Source organism: Danio rerio, chromosome 20, assembly GCF_049306965.1.
Source record: "Danio rerio strain Tuebingen ecotype United States chromosome 20, GRCz12tu, whole genome shotgun sequence".
NCBI lineage: Eukaryota > Metazoa > Chordata > Actinopteri > Cypriniformes > Danionidae > Danio > Danio rerio.
This window is the reverse complement of record NC_133195.1, coordinates 43,184,035-43,202,500: the sequence shown is the minus strand read 5'-3', so window position 1 is coordinate 43,202,500 and position 18,466 is coordinate 43,184,035. Positions and strand designations below refer to the sequence as shown.

Here is an 18,466-nt window from a genome sequence, read left to right as displayed (position 1 = left end):
AGCCCCCCTAAATTATTAGCCACCGTTTATTTTTTCCCCAATTTCTGTTTAACGGAGAGTTAAACATTTTTTTCCACACATTTCTAAACATATTAGTTTTAGTAACTCATTTCTAATAACTGATTTATTTTATCTTTGCCATGATGACAGTAAATAATATTTGACTAGATATTTTTAAGACACTTCTATACAGCTTAAAGTGACATTTAAAGGCTTAACTAGGTTAATCAAGTTAACTAGTCAAGTTAAGGTAATTAGGCAAGTTATTTTATAACAATGGTTTGTTCTGAAGACTTAAGGGGCTAATAATTTTGACCTTAAAATGGTTCATAAAAAAATTTAAACCGCTTTTTATTTTAGCCGAAATAAAACATAAGTCTTTCTCCAAAAGAAAAAATATTATCAGACATACTGTGAAAACGTTCTTGCTCTGTTAAACATCATTTGGGAAATATTTAAAAAAGAAGAAATAAATCAATGAGGGGCTAATAATTCAGATAGATAGACAGACAGACAGACAGACAGACAGACAGATAGATAGATAGATAGATAGATAGATAGATAGATAGATAGATAGATCATAACAAGAACTGCTGCTTAATTGAATGCATGTAATAGCGACACCCGGTGGTTATTTATTGAATTACGTTAATTTTTGTATAGCGGGCCAGATTCTATTGATATTTATAAAAAGCCTCGCGGGCCGTAGTTTGGACACGCCTGGTGTACTGGAATGTACAGTATCTGTGCATCTTGATGGTGGTCTTAAGATTTCTGCCATAGTCATTGATGGTGATGGTACTTGTGGTGCTGCATTGATTTCTGAAATCTTCATACCTGCCTTTTATCCAGCCTCTTTGTTCCAAGTAATTTTTCTTCATCACGGTATAGATGTGTCTATACTGTCCCTTAATCAGATACATTTACAAAACAAAACATCACTTTAGTATAGTGCCAGGGCAAAACTCACAGGTTGTAATAGATCAATGACATAATGTTGACAGTATGTGTTTAAAATAATTGCAAACAAACCTGTTCTGTCTTTAGATGTATGACAGGCGATCATCATCCTCGTCTGTCTACCAGTCAGAAATCAGTTGCGTGTGGATGTTTGAGTCGAGCTTCCTCATATGCATCTATAATAAAACATCACATTGTTGTTAACCTCCCGTAAAGAAAAGTTCAAATCCTGAAATACTATCAAAGTTAATTAATGCATATAATACCTATAGTGTAAATAATCAGTACACAGAAGGTTGCACAAGATTTATTCGGAGATTTATGCAGAGTGACAGCCTTATGAATCTGAGACATAGATTTGTAAGATGGCCAAGCAAATGCATTATTCTGTACCCATGAAGATTAACCTACCATTGTGAAAAATGTTTGATGATGATAGCCAATAACAATAAACCATTTCAGCTGTTTGTGAAGCAATTAGTAATGTAATGTCTGAAAAGCTCAATCTATGTTGAAAATGTATCAGCAGTTTACAGCGTATGGACTTTTAGCACACAACTATAGCATGCCTATTCACGTTCAAAAGAGTGTGCCATTGACTTCTATGGTCGTGATGTGCTGCAAAATTATCTCACTAACCTTTGTTAAACAAGAACAATAAGACTTAACCAACAAATATTGTTACCCATTCATTTAAATCAGAATTTATCACTGTCAATAACATAAAAAACAAACAAAAAAAAACATCAAAATCTGCTTTAAGACGTTCAGTTTTACATTAACTGACCATTACAGCTTGAACAAAAGATATAATTGATTCACATAGGCTAACACATATGAATTAAAGTGCATAGTAATATATTTCTCTTGGATAATTTAAAGAAAATAGTAAACAGTCGAGTTTCGATCATTTTCGTGACTAACTGCATAAACAAGATAAACAATAATATTTTATTAATCCAAAACGATTAGTTTTTATTTACACATAATCACAGAATTAATACTGTTGGATAAGTATACGCCTGTACAATGATTTTTTCAACATCCACGGTACTTTATAATGTTAAATAAGGAAAAAAAACACGTTTTGCCAAGTTAGTTAATGGATTAGTCTACAGAAACTTTCTTTAACACAAAGTTAGCATACACACAAATTCGTTTCATGTTTCTTTAAAATAATTAAAATAGTTTTCAGTTACTACACACGTTACAATCTAACAATGTGTTAGGGACAGGAACTTTCAGACGTGTTTGTAACTGTTAGCGTTAGCATACATTAGCTCCAGTCGTGTTTCTTAAAGCAAGTTACATTTCGTATCAAACTGTTTTAAATTACTAAACGCTGTTACAACCAAACACCGTGGAAATGTTTTAAGCTCTAAATTCGCTAATTATACAGTACACAAGCAGTAAAAAGCTTACCTTTCTGACCGGAAGCCACGTGAAACCTTTGAAAAACCAAACTTTTTCTTCTTGTGATCTTCGTGCCATGGTGGTTGACAACAAGCTTTTTGGAGCATTACCGCCACCGTCTGGATGGAGTTTGGATAAGGAGTTTAGTAACGCATGTGTTTATTATGAAAGCAACTTCTGCTTTAAAAAAAAACAGTCAGCACAGGAGCGTGCTATCTCAAAAATAAGCGAATTTTACATAGTTCTTCTCTAGATGACATGTATAATCTATTTATAAATAATATTGTTTTGTTTGCGTCTAAACATAGCGACCATCCACACAAAATATTTTTTTTTTTTTTTTTTTTTTGCTATCGTACCATTAATATTTTCTCAAATTAGCAGTAAACGTGGAGCTAACAGATTACTAGATAAAATAAGAACTTAATCGGTTGCCATCAGCCGAGTCCTTGCCAGAGGCGGCCAGGACTCTACAGACAGATTCGGGCCGGATATGGTTGATCGGAATCGGGCCAGTCCTTTACAGCCGCATCACAACCGCATGTGCGCGAGCGAGCTGCGGGCCGCACTCGGCCCGGATAACACTCGCCGATGCCGAGTCGGAGCCGGAGGCGCCGGAGGGCAGCCGAGCTCGGGCCGATTACTGCCTGCTATCTGGGTAGTCATCACGCTGCAGTGTTCATAAATATAAACAATCCTCCATCTGTTAGCGCACATTTTGAAATGTCACATCTCGAGCTGTGACAGATGCATCTGCTTTCACAGCAAACAGTCTTCTCTCTCTCTCTCTCTCTCTTTCTCTCTCTCTCTCTCTCTCTCTCTCTCTCTCTCTCTCTCTCTCTTTCTCTCTGTCAATTTAATTCAATTCAAATGAGATTTATTGGCATGACTTGTCATGTATTGTCAAAGCATTGCACATTAAATATACAATAAGTGAAATAGTATAGTGATTATATATTACACATATACATACATAAAAAATTTATATTGCTGGGCGCGATTAATCACATCCAAAATAAAAGTTTGTTTTGACAAACATATTTATGTGTGTTTATTAAATATATTAATTGTGTATAAGGCAGGGTTCATACAGTCATGGAAAACCTGGAAAAGTCATGAAATTTTGACATTGCTTTTTCCAGGCCTGAAAAAGTTTTGGAAAAACAGAAAAAACGTTTTGGAAAAGTCATGAAAAACAGATCTCTGTATACTTTAATATAGGTTATTTACTTCTTTTCTGTCCTTGGCCAATCACATACTCTCACATTATTAGTGTGGTGTAAGCAATATCTAAATTAATTTTACATAGATCTAAATATAAATTGAAACTCAATAGATTGTTGCGTGTTTTACAATATTCTGTAATAAATTTGAACATGCTTTGTTTTTTTTTGTTTTTTTTTACCACGCATATGTAGACATTGCATGAAAAATTAGGTCATGACAATTTACTCAAAAGTTTTGGAAAAATCATGGAAATTTTTGTAGTAAAAATGTGTATGAACACTGATAAGTCATGCACACACACATACATAAAAACTTAATTATACAAAACAGTGATGTTACATAGATATTTGAATTTATATATTGTCTATCTAAATAAAAATAAACTATTTTCTTAAATATGCATGCATGTGTGTATGTATATATACATAATAAATATACACAGTACACACACATATTTTAGGTCCAGACAAGCATTTATTTAATCCTTTGTGGCATAGGTTCAACAAAGTACTGGAGATATTCCTCAGAAATTTTGATCCATATTGACATGATAGCATCACTTAGTTGCTGCAGATTTGTTGGCTGCACATCCATGATGTGAATCTCCCGTTCCACCACATCCCAAAGGTGCTCTATTGGATTGAGATCTGGTGACTGTGGAGGCCATTTGAGTACAGTGAACTCATTGTCATGTTCAAGAAACCAGTCTGAGATGATGATTTATGCTTTATGAAATGGCGCATTATCCTGCTGGAAGTAGTCATCAAAAGATGGGTACTCTGTGGTCTTAAAGGCATAGATCCATGCTTTCATATTGATTACGTCAAATTGTGACCCCTACATCCAAATGTTGCATCAGAAATTAAGACTCATCAGACCAGGCAATGTTTTTCCGATTTTCTATTGTCCACTTTTGGTGAGCCTGTGCAAATTTTAGCCTCAGTTTCCTGTTCTTAGCTGACAGGAGTCGCACCCGGTGTGGTCTTCTGCTGCTGTAGCCCATCTGTCTCAAGGTTCAATGTGTTGTGTGTTCTGAGATGCTCATCTGCATACCTCAGTTGCAACAAATGGTTATTTCTGATGCTCGGTTTGGATGGCAGCAGATCGTCTTGACCATGTCTACATGCCTAAATACATTGAGTTGCTGTCATGTGATTGGCTGATTAGAAAGTTGGACAGGTGTACCTTATAAAATGGCCGGTGAGTGTATACTGTCTTAATTACCTTAATTTTTTGTATTTGTAGAGATGTAAAATCAGGTGTTATTTTCTTTAAATTAGCTGTTGATTATATGTTGATATAATGTGTTAATGCTCACAATGCAGCAGAAATGCTCTCTCTCTCTCTCTCTCTCTCTCTCTCTCTCTCTCTCTCTCTCTCTCTCTCTCTCTCTCTCTCTCTCTCTCTCTCTCTTTCTCTCTCTCTCTCTGCTCTCTATTTCCAAGGGGCGAGAAGAGAAGCCTGTCGATTAGCAACAGCGTCACGCCAGAATCCACTATTATTTTAGGAGCTCCAAATAAATTCAGTTCTGCTAAACAGGCTAATTTCATGCTCTTATAGACAGACAAAACTCTTCCGCTGGCATAAAATGTTTGTTGTGCAGCATGTGGAAAATGAACACAATGGATGTGTGTGACGGGCCCTTGTTTACAAGCGGAGCTCTATTAGAGCCTCATCCACTGGCCTGAATTTTCTCCACTAGTTGTTTCTCTGTGCCGACTGTGACATCATCACAGATGTCTGACACTGAGGGATGTTTTTCTCGCCTAGCAACAGCACAGGTACTCCAGGAGTGTCGTCTTAGTGGACCAAGGGGAGAATAGTGTGAAAAAGCAAATAGGAGAATTTATCTTGGTTACATTTCATTGATTTATCAGCCTTGTCTTGGATGTCTCTGCTTAAATTGTTGGCATGAAGTCAGTGTATAAAAAAGGCTGTCGTTTTGATGTGTTAATTATATTAATTAGTTAAATGGGAAAATCAGTCGAATAAAAAAAATATTCAATCAAATAAAAATAAAGGAAAAGTACACCCAACAATTAAAAATGTATAGCAATTTAAAATTGTTTAAAAGAAAATAAATGAAAATAAGTGATAATTGACCCAACAAACTAAATTAGATGAAATTAGGGATTACATAACATGAATTTAAGAAAAAATTAAAGGGATAGTTCATCCAAAAAATTAAATATTGCTTCCTTATGCAAATTTGTGTTGTTGCCTGTATGAATTTCTTTAAAAAAAAACCTATTTTGAAAATAAAATTGTCAACCAAACTGTTTTTAAGCTGCGAGAAATTGTCCGTAAACATATCTGAATACAAATTTCAATGATAATTCTGTACAAAAAAAATAAATAAATAAATAAAAAAAATATGGCTCTTGTATAAACCAGGTTTTTGTGTAACAATGACTTGTTTACTATTGACTAGGCCCACATGGAATCTGTGCGCGCAGAATTCTGCAGATTTTTCGCATAAATTTTTTGTGTAAATGTGTTTAAATGTATATTTATTCAGTTTTTAAATTCATTACAGTAATATTATTGACTAATATGAAAATGTTCATCTGATTTCTGTTCAATGCAGTTTGTAAAGTAAAATTTTTGTCTTTTAGTAGAGATATTATATGTGAGACTTGCTTTGTTTACCAAATAAAGTGGATCTAATTGGATTTGCATTTTAAACATTAAATAAAGGTTTAAAAGAGATTATTTTTATTTCACATATTAAGGTTTTAGTCATGATACTCCCAAAATAATTCCACAGAAATCCGCAGATTTTTACCAAAATTCTCAGCAGAAATAGCAAAAACCATCTGCAGATTCTTTCTGGCCCTACTGTTGACTCTGTACCATGGACTTACCACATAGGCAACGTTTTAAGGTATTTAAAGTTTTTAGATTATAACAGCATCACTTTAAGTATATATTTCGTGTAGCAATCCCATAATTTGCTGCAACCTACAAGATTTATCAACCTTTCTCCTATGCCCCATGATGTTTCATGTGAATTAAGAGAGTAATGTCCACGTGGCACAATAACTCCTCATCCATTTAATATTAAAAGGCTACTTATTAGAATGAGCAAATTGAGCAGACCATGAATCTGAACCCCCCCAAAAAACTAGTTTGATGCAGGAATGTTACAGACATTTTGAATGTTATGGTTCCCAGGAAGTAATCTGGAGCAACCAAACAATTCAAAGGAGCTTTGGCCACAAATATGAAAGCGTGACTTTATTTATATGACAGATGAAAATCTCTCTGGTTCAAGCCCCGGCTGGGCCAGTTTGCATGTTCTCCCCATGTTGGAGTGGGTTTCCTCCAGGTGCTTTGGTTTTCCCCACAGTCCAAAGACATGTGGTACAGGTGAATTGGGTAGGCTAAATTGTCCGTAGTGTATGAGTGTGAATGCGGGAGTGTATGGGTGTTTCCCAGTGTTGGGTTGCGGCTGGAAGGGCATCCGCTGTGTAAAACATATGCTAGATAAGATGGTGATTCATTCCGCTGTGGCGACCCCTGATCAATAAAGGGACGAAGTAAAAAAAAAATGATTGATTGAATGAATGAATGATTTGTTTAAGTTCTTTTGAATAGAAGTTTTCAAACTGAAAGTGCAACCCATTATTCCAGGTAGATGTGTGTGCAGTAAAAGGTGGATGATGTCTAGATTCAGTAATTCATCCACACTTCCACACTAACCTGTGATCATTCTATTTTAGGCTTTCTGTGATATTTATTGCGGACCTCGTGGTGTGTGTGTGTGTGTGTGTGTGTGTGTGTGTGTGTGTGTGTGTGTGTGTGTGTGTGTGTGTGTGTGTGTGTGTGTGTGTGTGTGCGTGTGCGTGTGCGTGTGCGTGTGTGTGTGTGTGTGTGTCTATGTGTTTATGTGTCGGTGTGTCTGTGTGTCTGTCTGTCTGTCAGTCAGTCAGTCAGTCAGTCAGTCAGTCAAGAGTAAACCTCTGTGTGACTGTGAAGAAAACCAATTACATGTGTGTGCCTGCCTACTCTGTTGGTCTAGTTATAGCTGTGACAATACCAGACTCCAGGTTTGACTGATTATGTGTTTTCTGACCTTTTCTAATACAAGCTCTAGTGCAGAAAACTCAAATTGACATATTTAAAATAGTTTTCATCGTAAAAAAGATTAATATTTTGAAACATATTTAGAGTGAATAATAATAATGATTTAAAAAGCTTACTTAAGTATGCTTATTTTTATATTGGTTTATATAATTCATAAATGTAACTAAGGGACTGCTGGACAATGGAAATGAGGATTCATGTGCAGTTTATTTTGAGATTTGTCAGGCAGACAATACTAAAAGACAGGAGCAAACAGGTACATGCAGCTAATCCAAAAGGCAAAGTCAGGTAACAGGCGAATGGTCAGTACAGGTGGCAAAAAATCAATGAGGAAAAAATAAGGCAAGAATCAAACGAAAAAGACTAGACACGAAAGACTAGATATGATTATGTATAAACCAACAAGACTCAGCAATGTGTGTGACAAAGTGAGCAGTCTCCAGTACATAGTCTGAGTAATCAGTACTTGAGCAGCTCCCAGCTCTGTGTGTGTAATCAATGGTAAACCGGAACAGGTGTATGTGGGGTGCATGACAGTATTTGTAGTTCATATGGTGACAGGATTGTGGTCCGGGTAAAAGTGAATGTTTACCAGCGATCTACAAGCCTGGATTGCTGGTGATCTTAACAATTAATATAAACTTAAACAACTAAACTTAAATGTAATGTGAAAAATTAAAACAACATTGGGTTTTTCCATACATTTGACTCAACATTGACCCAACCCTGCATTTTTTAGACTGAATAATAATAATAATAATAATAATAATAATAATAATAATAATAATAATAATAATAATTGTTTTTATTTTATTATTATTTTATTATTATATAACAATATTATTTTTGAAAAATTTATATTAAGAATGCTTTTTGTATATTGGTTTTTATTAATCATTGAAATATTGCACTCTAAAATTACATTATTTTATATGATATAATACTAATATTATATACTTTATTATTAATAATATTATAACAATACTATTTTAGAAAGATTAATATTAATATTAAGAATTTTTTGGCATATTTATTTTTTATTATTCATGGAAACGTTACACTCTAAAAGTTTTTTATTATTATTATTATTATTATTATTATTATTATTATTATTATTATTATTATGCTTAATGTCACCAGGCCCATTGTCACTATGGGAGTCTGCTTATTGTCATCTCTGTATAAACAAAAATTCATGAATATATAAAAAATAAATTGAACAAAACATCTTCAACTCCCACCTTTTTAACACTTTGGCCACTTCTAACAGGCTTAGCGGGGCTTGATAAATAAATAAAGTGTCTCCCCGGTTGTCTTAATCTTCCATTTTGTTCTGGCCCGGTCCAGATATGGTGGTCTGGCCTGAGGGGAATATATTGCTGCAGAAAGCCATTTACTGATGGCTCGATGACTGACAGCCGTCCCGCGGCTCAGTCCCCCATCTTGATCCCCTCCAAACGCCCTCTGATTGCTTTCCGACAACAGGCAATCCCTGATGATGGAGAATTATCACAACACGGCCACTGGGCTTTGTAAGCATAAATAAACTGCATGTGTAAGAAAACTAGTGTGACTCCAAAACAAAAGCCCATCACTGTTATGTTTAAAGGAGCAGAGCGTTCCTGACATGTTTTTGTAAAAGATTTTCAGTGCATTACTGTTTATTATTATTATTATTATTATTATTATTATTATTATTATTATTATTATTATTATTATTATTGTTGTTGTTGTTGTTGTTATTATTGTTATTATTATTATTGTTGTTGTTATTATTGTTATTATTATTGTTGTTGTTGTTGTTAATCGTCTTCTTTTTCTTATTATTATTAATAATAATAATAATAATAATAATATTATTATCATAATCATCATCATCATTATTATTATTATTATTGTTAATATTATTATTATTATAATTCTTTTTATTATTATTACTATTATTAACATTATTAACATTATTAACATTATTATTATTATTATTATTTTATTATTGTTGTTATTATTTTTATTATTGTTATTATTGTTGTTGATGTTGTTATTATTGTTATTATTATTGTTGTTGTTGTTGTTGTTGTTGTTAATCGTCTTATTATTATTATTATTAATATTGTTATTATTATCATAATCATAATCATCATCATCATCATCATCATTATTATTATTATTATTATTATTATTATTGTTGATATTATTATTATTATAATTCTTTTTATTATTATTATTATTATTATTATTATTATTATTATTATTATTATTATTATTATTATTATTATTATTAACATTATTAACATTATTATTATTATTATTATTTTCATCATCTTAGACAATTTGTGCCTTCACCGCCCCATTATCAAACCAGAAGTCTAGTTTATATTTCTTAGACTTTTTTGTTTGTTTGTATATTGGTTTGTTTATTTTTTTCATTTATATTCATTAAAATTTATATTTAAGGTGCTGCTTTGCTGTTGCTAAGGACTTATTGCATAGCATCTTTATTTCATTCTATTTTCTTTGAGCTGTACTAATGCGCTATCAAAGACTATAAATTTGTTCTGAAAATCCACTGTTGTTTGATTCATTTCACACCAGCAGTCCTCTGTGTTATACTGATGGCGAGATGTTGTTTTTATTAGAAACTGTTGGGGACTTTCAGTCGGTCATAATTTCTCTCTGTGTGGTTCTGTTTCTTTGTTCATTGAGTAAATCAAATCTGTGGTTTGTAGTGTTTTAGCTGTAGAGGGCTGTACTCAAAAAGCCTGTGCTGAATTGCATTTCACAGCGAGAATATACAGATACGCTCAAGCACACTTGTGGTCAACAAATATAAATCATGGTTTCTTTTTTTGATCTGAATATGTTCATGAATCTTTATGTATTGAAATTGCATGGGTGGATACTCGCGGCTGGATGAAATATATTAGCTTTGCTTGATTTGCACAGTGATGCAGTTCTAATCTTCCAATTGTTTTTTTTTTTTTTTTTTGTATCACACTGCAAAAAGCAATTAGTTGACTTTAGCTTAAAAAGTGAGTAAATCTGTTGCTTTTAAAGGGATTTGTGGATTTTAAAGCGATTAGTTGATTTTACAGTGATTTGTTAGATTTCAAAGTGATTAGTGGATTTTAAGGCAATTGGTTGATTTTAAATCGATTGGTTGATTTCAAAGTAATTAGTAGATTTTAAAGTGATTGTTTAATTTTAAAACGATTAGTGGATTTTAAAGCGATTGTTTAATTTTAAAACGATTAAGATTTTAAAACGATTGTTTAATTTTTTAAGTGATTGGCTGATTTTAAAGTGATTGGTTGTGCTTTTCAGCCATTGAATTATTTTAAAGCGATTGGTTAATATTTAAAGCCATTGGCTGATTTTAAAGCGATTAGTTGTTTTTAGACCAATTGGCTGATTTTAAAGCAATTAGTTCATTGTTTAACGATTGGATGATTTTTAAGCGATAGGTTGATTTTAATGAGATTAGTGGATTTTAAAGCGACAGGTTGATTTTAAAGGAATTGTTGATTTTAAAGTGATTAGTGGATTTTAAAGTTATTGGTTGATTTTGAAGCAACTGGTTAATTTTAAAGCAATTGGTTGATTTTAAAGTGATTGTCTGATTTTAAAGCATTTAGTTGATTTTACAGCGATTGGCTGATTTTAAAGTGATCGGTTGATTTTAAGGCAAATAGTGGATTTCAAAGCAATTGGTTAATTTTAAAACAATTGATTGATTTTAAAGCAATTGGCTGATTTAAAGGGATTGTTTGATTTTCAAGCGAGTAGTAGACTTTAAAGCAATTGGTTGATTTTAAAGTGATTAGTAGATTTTGAAGCGATTGGTTGATGTTAAAGCATTGGTTGATTTTAAGGCGATTGGTAGATTCTAAGGCGATGGATTTTAAAAAGATTGTTTGATTTTAAAGCAATTGGCTGATTTTAAAATGATTGGTTGATTTTAAAGCGATTAGCTGATTTTAGTAATGAAAGTATAAACAGTTATTTTAAAATGCTATATTTTTCTCTCAAACCTCTATTAAGGAATAGGATCCTAAATCATATCCTAAATCATATATTTATATATATATATATATATATATATATATATATATATATATATATATATATATATATATATATATATTTTTTTTTTTTTTTTTTTTTTTTTTTATAGCCAGAATAAAACAGAAACTTCCTCCAGAAGTCAAAATATTACAGGAGATACTGTGAAAAATTCCTTACTCTGGTAAACATCATTTTGGAAATATTTAAAAAAGAAAAAACAGATTCACAGGAGGGTTAATAATCCTGACTTCACCTATATTTGTCATTTAGCAATTAATTACTACTAGCAGTCTGAGGGCAAAGGTGTTTTTGTGCCTGCATGACTCCGTTATTCAGACCAACTTATGATTCACTTTCTCCAACAAGACGGCTATTTATGTCTGTCATTGGAGCGTTATATTTGTGTTTCTGTGCACAAACAAGACTCTAGCCTGCTCTGCTATACAAGGGCTATTGATTCGTTGGAAACAAATCAATCCAGCCATTCAGGCTCTTTGTATATGTTTTAATAAGAAGCAAAGGTGCAGCGAGGCCTGGGTTTGTGTTCGGCGGTCTCTCTAAGGAGGAACAGGCTTTATTCAGCCAGAGTCATTCAGTCTCAGTGTCATCCTCACGCTGAGATCCACACTGCCAAGACTTCAACAAAACCAGCCGTTAGTGTGCGTTTTCAAATGGATTAAAAGTGCTTTATCACATCACCCACACTGGCTGGGCAAACAGTGAAGGCATTTACAGAGGCGGCGAGTGATTGATCCTCCAGCGGCCTAAAGAAAACATAATGGAGACTGAGACTCGGGCCCTCGGATGATTCACTCGGACTCACACAACACTGGAGGCAGGTTTACATTAATGTTAAAGAGACGCTACTGCTAGTATGTTGCTCTACAAAGGCTAAAGACCTTAACTCGATAGAGTGTGTAACTGTGAAAAGTTACTTTAAACATTTGTGGTTGTCCAAAATTAATAATTATTGGTAGGAAATCTGTCAGTTATAGAAAACAGCTAGTTTTACTCAACATGATAAAGCAGGGCCTGAATGTCTCAGAAATACCAATAACTTGTTTTGACTCCTCAAAAATTTCTTTTTTTTTTTTTGTCTTTTGACTTTTTATATTAGTATGGGCGTTTAAAAGTGCATTTTTATTCTATAAAACAAAACAAAACAATTATTATATTTACCTTTTTTTAAATTCACATTTTTAGTCAGTTTGCACACTATATAGCACAAATGTGTTGTAAAATGTATCTATTTTGTAGCCATTTGCTTTGGATCCATTAATAGGTTAATGAGATTAAAGATTGATAAGGATTTGTGTAGAGTCAGTGGTAGATTCCAGAAGAAGTGTCTGGGGTATGTTTTTGGTGCATTCATGAGCTTCCGATGTCCAATAGCGTCCATATTTTGATTACATATTTAAAACTTAGCCAATCAAATTTCCAAATAGGTGGTATCTGTCTTTTTGTTCTAAAAATCAAAACAATACCATTATGTTTATCTGTTTTGACTTGACTCGTTTGACAGATCATATAGTGCAAATGTCTAGTAAAATGTAGCTTTTTTTTTAGCCTTTTATATTGGAACAATGAATAGTTGAATGAGAGTAAAGGTTGATAAGGATATGTGTAGTTAGATATAGCCCAAATGAGATATTTTTATTTTATATTTAGGCATTATACATACAAGAGAGTCAGCGGTAGATTCAAGAAGAAGTGTCTGAGGTATGTTCTTGGTGCATTCATAAATTTTCCGACTTCCTACAGATTACATATAATGATTACATATTCAAATCATCGAATCAAATTTCCAACTATGTGAAAGCAGTGTCTTTTTATTTAAAAAAAACATTTTATTTATCCCTTTTGAATTGACTCATTTAGTCACAAACATTTTAGCAGACTATACAGTCAAAATGTGTTGTAAAATGTATTTTTTTAGCAATTGCTTTAGAACAATGAATAGAGGAATGAGACAAAACATTGACACAGATTTGTGTAGTTATATATACCCGAAATGAGCTATATTTTATTTTTAAGTATTATAAATGCATACAAGAGAGTCAGCGGTAGATTCCAGAAGAAATGTCTTAGGTATGTTCTTGGTGCAGAAGCTTCAGCTGTCCTATAGCTTACATATAATGATTACATATTCAAATCAAATTTCCAATTAGGTGGTAGCAATGTCTTTTTGTCTAAAAAACAAAACAAAAACAAAAAAACATTTTATTTATTCCTTTTGAAATTACTCCTTTAGTCACAAAACTTTTAGCAAACCATCAGTGGTGGAAAGAGTACTGTAAAACCATACTTAAGTATCATTACTTGCCTAAAAACGTGCAAGCATAGTAAAAGTATCTGTTGTAAATATTACTCAAAGTATGAGTAAAAAGTAGCCCAAGAAGCAAAAGTACTCAAGAGCAGTGAGTGATACGCAGTAAAAAGCTGACGCGTTTACATGTGTGTGTAAACGTAACATTCTGTAGTGCATTTATTTATTGCCCAGCGGGCACACAACATCATAAGACGTTAATATTAGTATAATTTAGGTTGTGATGTCAACTGACCAAAATTCAATGTCTAACCAGCGCCTAAAGACAACATTATTTTGATGTGCAATAATGTCATCAAATGACGTTGATATTTGGTCGATATGAGGTAGGTAGAAAGTGACTAAAATCCAATGCCGAGTCAACATCTTAAGCCAACATCATATTGATGTCAAATATTGACATTTATTCATCAGGTATAGCTACCAAAATCCAACGTCTTGTAGACATCATAGTGGTCACGTCTACACAACGTCAAGCTGTAACATCAATAGACATTGATATTTGATTGGTTTTAGGTTGGACATTGACGTTGGCCTTATGTTGAGTTCTGATGTCAACCTGATTTTTATTTCCAAACAAAATTTAACGTCCCTACGACATTAGGGTACAAGGTCAATCTGATGTCATGTTGATGCCTTGTGCCTGCTGGCTGTTTAAGGCCATTTTGGTCATCATACAGTAAACATCCGTCATCTTTTCATCAGTGACATGCATCTAAACAGTCTCTGAGTCAATGCGTGTGAAGATTTTGGACTTTTTTAGGACACTTTTAATGCTTCCAAAGTGTTTGCTGTAATTATAAAGTACACATGTCATTATGATGCGATTTACTTTCTAAGTGCGATTTGATTGGAATCACAGGACTGATTTTTCTAATCCCCATAGACAAGTAAAAATAAAGTAGTGACTGCAGGTTGAAGGAAAGTAGTGGAGTAAAAGTAGCGATACTGCACTAAAAATGTACTCAAGGGAAAGTAAAAGTGCAATTTAGTAAAAAAAGTAAAAACTACTTAGTAAATTACAGTTCCAGAGAAAAACTCAATTACAGTAATTTGAATATTCGTAATTAGTTACTTTACACTACTGCAAACCATGTAGTAAAAATCTTTAGTAAAATGTATCTATTTTTTAGCAATTGCTTTGGAACAATAAATATAGATGAATGAGACTGAAGATTGATTTAAAAAGTGTAGTTATATATACCACAAATGGGGTATATTTTATTTTTAAGCATTATAGATACACACAAGAGTCGGCGGTAGATTCCAGAAGAAGTGTCTGAGGTATGTTTTTTGTTCATTCATGAGCTTCCGCTGTCTTATAGCATTCATATTTTGCTTATATGTTCAAAATCACCAAATCAAAATTTTTAAGTCTGAACAACCTCACTCTCAACCAAAAACTACAATCTGTGACACAAATGTAGTAGTAGGAACGCTGGAGGCACAGGGAATTTTGTGTAGAAAGTCTTCACAAGAAGACATTGAAGTTCTTAGAGACTCAACTGGCAGCTTTATTTGTAAGTTAAAAATGTGTCATACCAGAAATCCTTTGAGGACATTGAAGAAAAGGCACAGCATCATCAAGGGGAATGAAATGTTTGATCAAAGCAACAGAGGAAAAACTCTTAATTCACAGCCAAAACTGTGCAAGTTGACCTGATAAAATGATGAATGAACATTTTAATGCTGAGGACGAGAACACTAGACAAGTATGACCTTCATGATAGGACACCTTGCTGAACAGAAAGGCCAATTTGCATGTGTTAAAATCTATTTGGATTGATTTATGGAGTTCTTGAAAAATGTTTTATGGATCGATGTGGTCAAACTGGACCTTTCTGGACCATTGGATTAACTAGTAAAATGGTTAAAAAATAAATAAATAAAAAAAGCGAAGTCTTATGAGCAGAAGAACACCATTTCCAAAGTCAAGACCAGACTTGTTATTGGGGTTCTTGTAGTATCAGGCAATATTGGCTAAAGTTGCAATCCCTGCAGTGTACAAATTGATCATTGATCAACCCAAACTATTCATCAAAATCCACGGAAGCTTTGGAAGTTTATCAAGAGAGAAAATAAAAAGATTCCACTGGAGAGGTGACATAGGCTTGTGGAGGACATTTATTGTAGTTTATAAAGACTAAAACATTTTATACAAATGTTAACTTTTGTTTAGGTGTCAAATAATTTCTTCATTAATGTTTAGAGACAATTTGATGTGGGTTTTTTTCATGTTATGTCCTCGGAGACACTCACATTTAAACTAATAAACATTTTAGAATAGTTTACTGATACTTTGGTTGAACTGTTAAACATAATATGTTGTTTACAGTAGCACAATTTTTGCAGGTCAAAGGGGTTGAATACTTTTGATTGCAGCTGATTATTATTATATGTTTATGCATAATGGAATTGCAATCATTTGAATGTCATTTCTTTCTCTAATAGCAAAGCTGTATTTTTTCTTTGATATGACTACTAGATCTTTATAATAGACATCACTATATATGCTGGTTTAATAATAATAATAATAATAATAATAATAATAATAATAATAATAATAATAATAATAATAATAATAATAATAAATGAATGAATGAATGGAAATTTTAAAAACTACATTTATTTTCAATATTCTTATATTAATTTTAAGCTGCACTTCCAATTCCTTTTGTACTCACTAAATTGAATAAAACAATTTTCTAAAATCAAAATAATAACAATAATAATAACAATAATAATAGTTTATATATATGTATATATATATATATATATATATATATATATATATATATATATGTGTGTGTGTGTGTGTGTGTGTGTGTATATATATATATATATATATATATATAATATACATTTGTAATGAGGTTGTCATACGGTTGTAATGAGTGGTTATTTAAGATACTGTTATCTTTCAGCTGGAACCATTCTGGCCATTCACCTCTGGAAGTGTTTTTTCTCGTTAACTGCAGGGAAAGAGTTTTTGCTCCACAGGACGTCTAATCGCATCTTTGCATTGCCTTCACGTGTAAATCACTCACGCTTCATCTGCGTCTGCTTACTGCATAGGCTGCAAAACATTCCCCGCCCTCCTCCTCAGGGACGCCCCCAAGGTGTAAACTCTGGCCACCCCTGTGGCCAACCCAAAATGATTGTTCTGTTGATGTTATTCATTTAAATGTACTTGCGTAAATTCACAATATTTCAATAAATAAATAGCAGCCACTCAATTGTTGGGATTGATTGGTGCCACTGACATAGCTGATTTACTGCCCCTCCCTATCCTCGATTGCCATTAACAGCACGCACACACCTTCAATAGACAGCGATGGCAATTTAATATTTACCTTAAAGTACATTAATAGAAGAAGCTGTATTAATAATATTGTGCCTCAAAAAGGAATATAGATAAATTATATTATTAGAGTCTGTATAGTAAGTGTGTGTATATAGTATTGCCTTTTGTTCAGTTGTTTATTTATTAATTAATTCACTAATCTCTATTAATTTTAGACATGGCATATACTGTATGTTGTACAATAAAAGTATGTAAAAAATAATTGAAAAGTTGTTTTTAAATATGAAAAGTGTTTTTAAACTAATTATTGATTTTATTTTATTTAATTTGAATTCTTTGATTTTTTTTTAAGGAATAAATTGTAATATTTCAAGAGTAATTAATAAAATTAATTTAAACCATATTATTTTATTTACCAGAAACAAAAATATAACATTACACTGAATTCACTGTTTTTTATTTGTTTTTGTTTTTTTTTTGTTTTTTTGCATGTGCCACCCCAGGATTTGGTGCAGCCACCCCTAAGAAATTTTCTGGGGGTGCCACTGCCCCTCTTTCTATGTAATGTAATAATTGTGATGGTGCGGGACAGAGAGACACTCAAATACATCACATGCGCTGCGTATGCAATGTCATAAGTCATGTAAAACTATTCATGGCAAACTGAAATAAATATAATTTGGTCATATGGTTTGGAATTGTTTGTTTTATGAAATTATTAAAAAAAAAATTCGATAATTTTGCGTTTACATTAAGAATTTAGCAGGATCTCTAAAATTTGCGACGACTTGTGGATTTTGCATTGGATTCAGCGGAATCACAAAAAACTAGCGGGTCTGGTTCATGCAATTTTCACATAAATCATATTCAGCCAGATTACAGTTTCACATGTAGCTTAATATCATTAAAAATACAAATCTATCCTGCTTTAAAGACCACTGATTGGACGGACATTTGTTAAGTGCAGCATAAAAAACAGGCCTAAAATCACTAAAAGGTTTATTCTGACAGTTTTTAGGAGTGCAGCATGTAAATAAAAGCAAAAAAAAATAAAAATACTTGGTCGCAAATTGTATTATTTTTATGCC

At 32.6% G+C, this 18,466-nt stretch overlaps 1 protein-coding gene and 1 long non-coding RNA gene across 3 annotated transcripts in view; one reads left to right on the top strand and one right to left on the bottom strand.

The window, feature by feature from the left end:
- LOC137488679 (uncharacterized) overlaps nucleotides 1-2,437 on the bottom strand; it is a 3,424-nt gene extending 987 nt beyond the window's left edge. Inside the window, exons 1-3 of the long non-coding RNA XR_011007840.2 lie at nucleotides 2,383-2,437; nucleotides 1,033-1,136; nucleotides 838-908 (exon numbers count right to left, since the gene is read on the bottom strand). This is a non-coding gene — a long non-coding RNA (uncharacterized lncRNA). The remainder of the gene's footprint in view (nucleotides 1-837; nucleotides 909-1,032; nucleotides 1,137-2,382) is intronic.
- The window catches only part of nkain2 (sodium/potassium transporting ATPase interacting 2), a 316,059-nt gene that overhangs the window by 204,383 nt on the left and 93,210 nt on the right, over nucleotides 1-18,466 (top strand). The window lies entirely within an intron of this gene.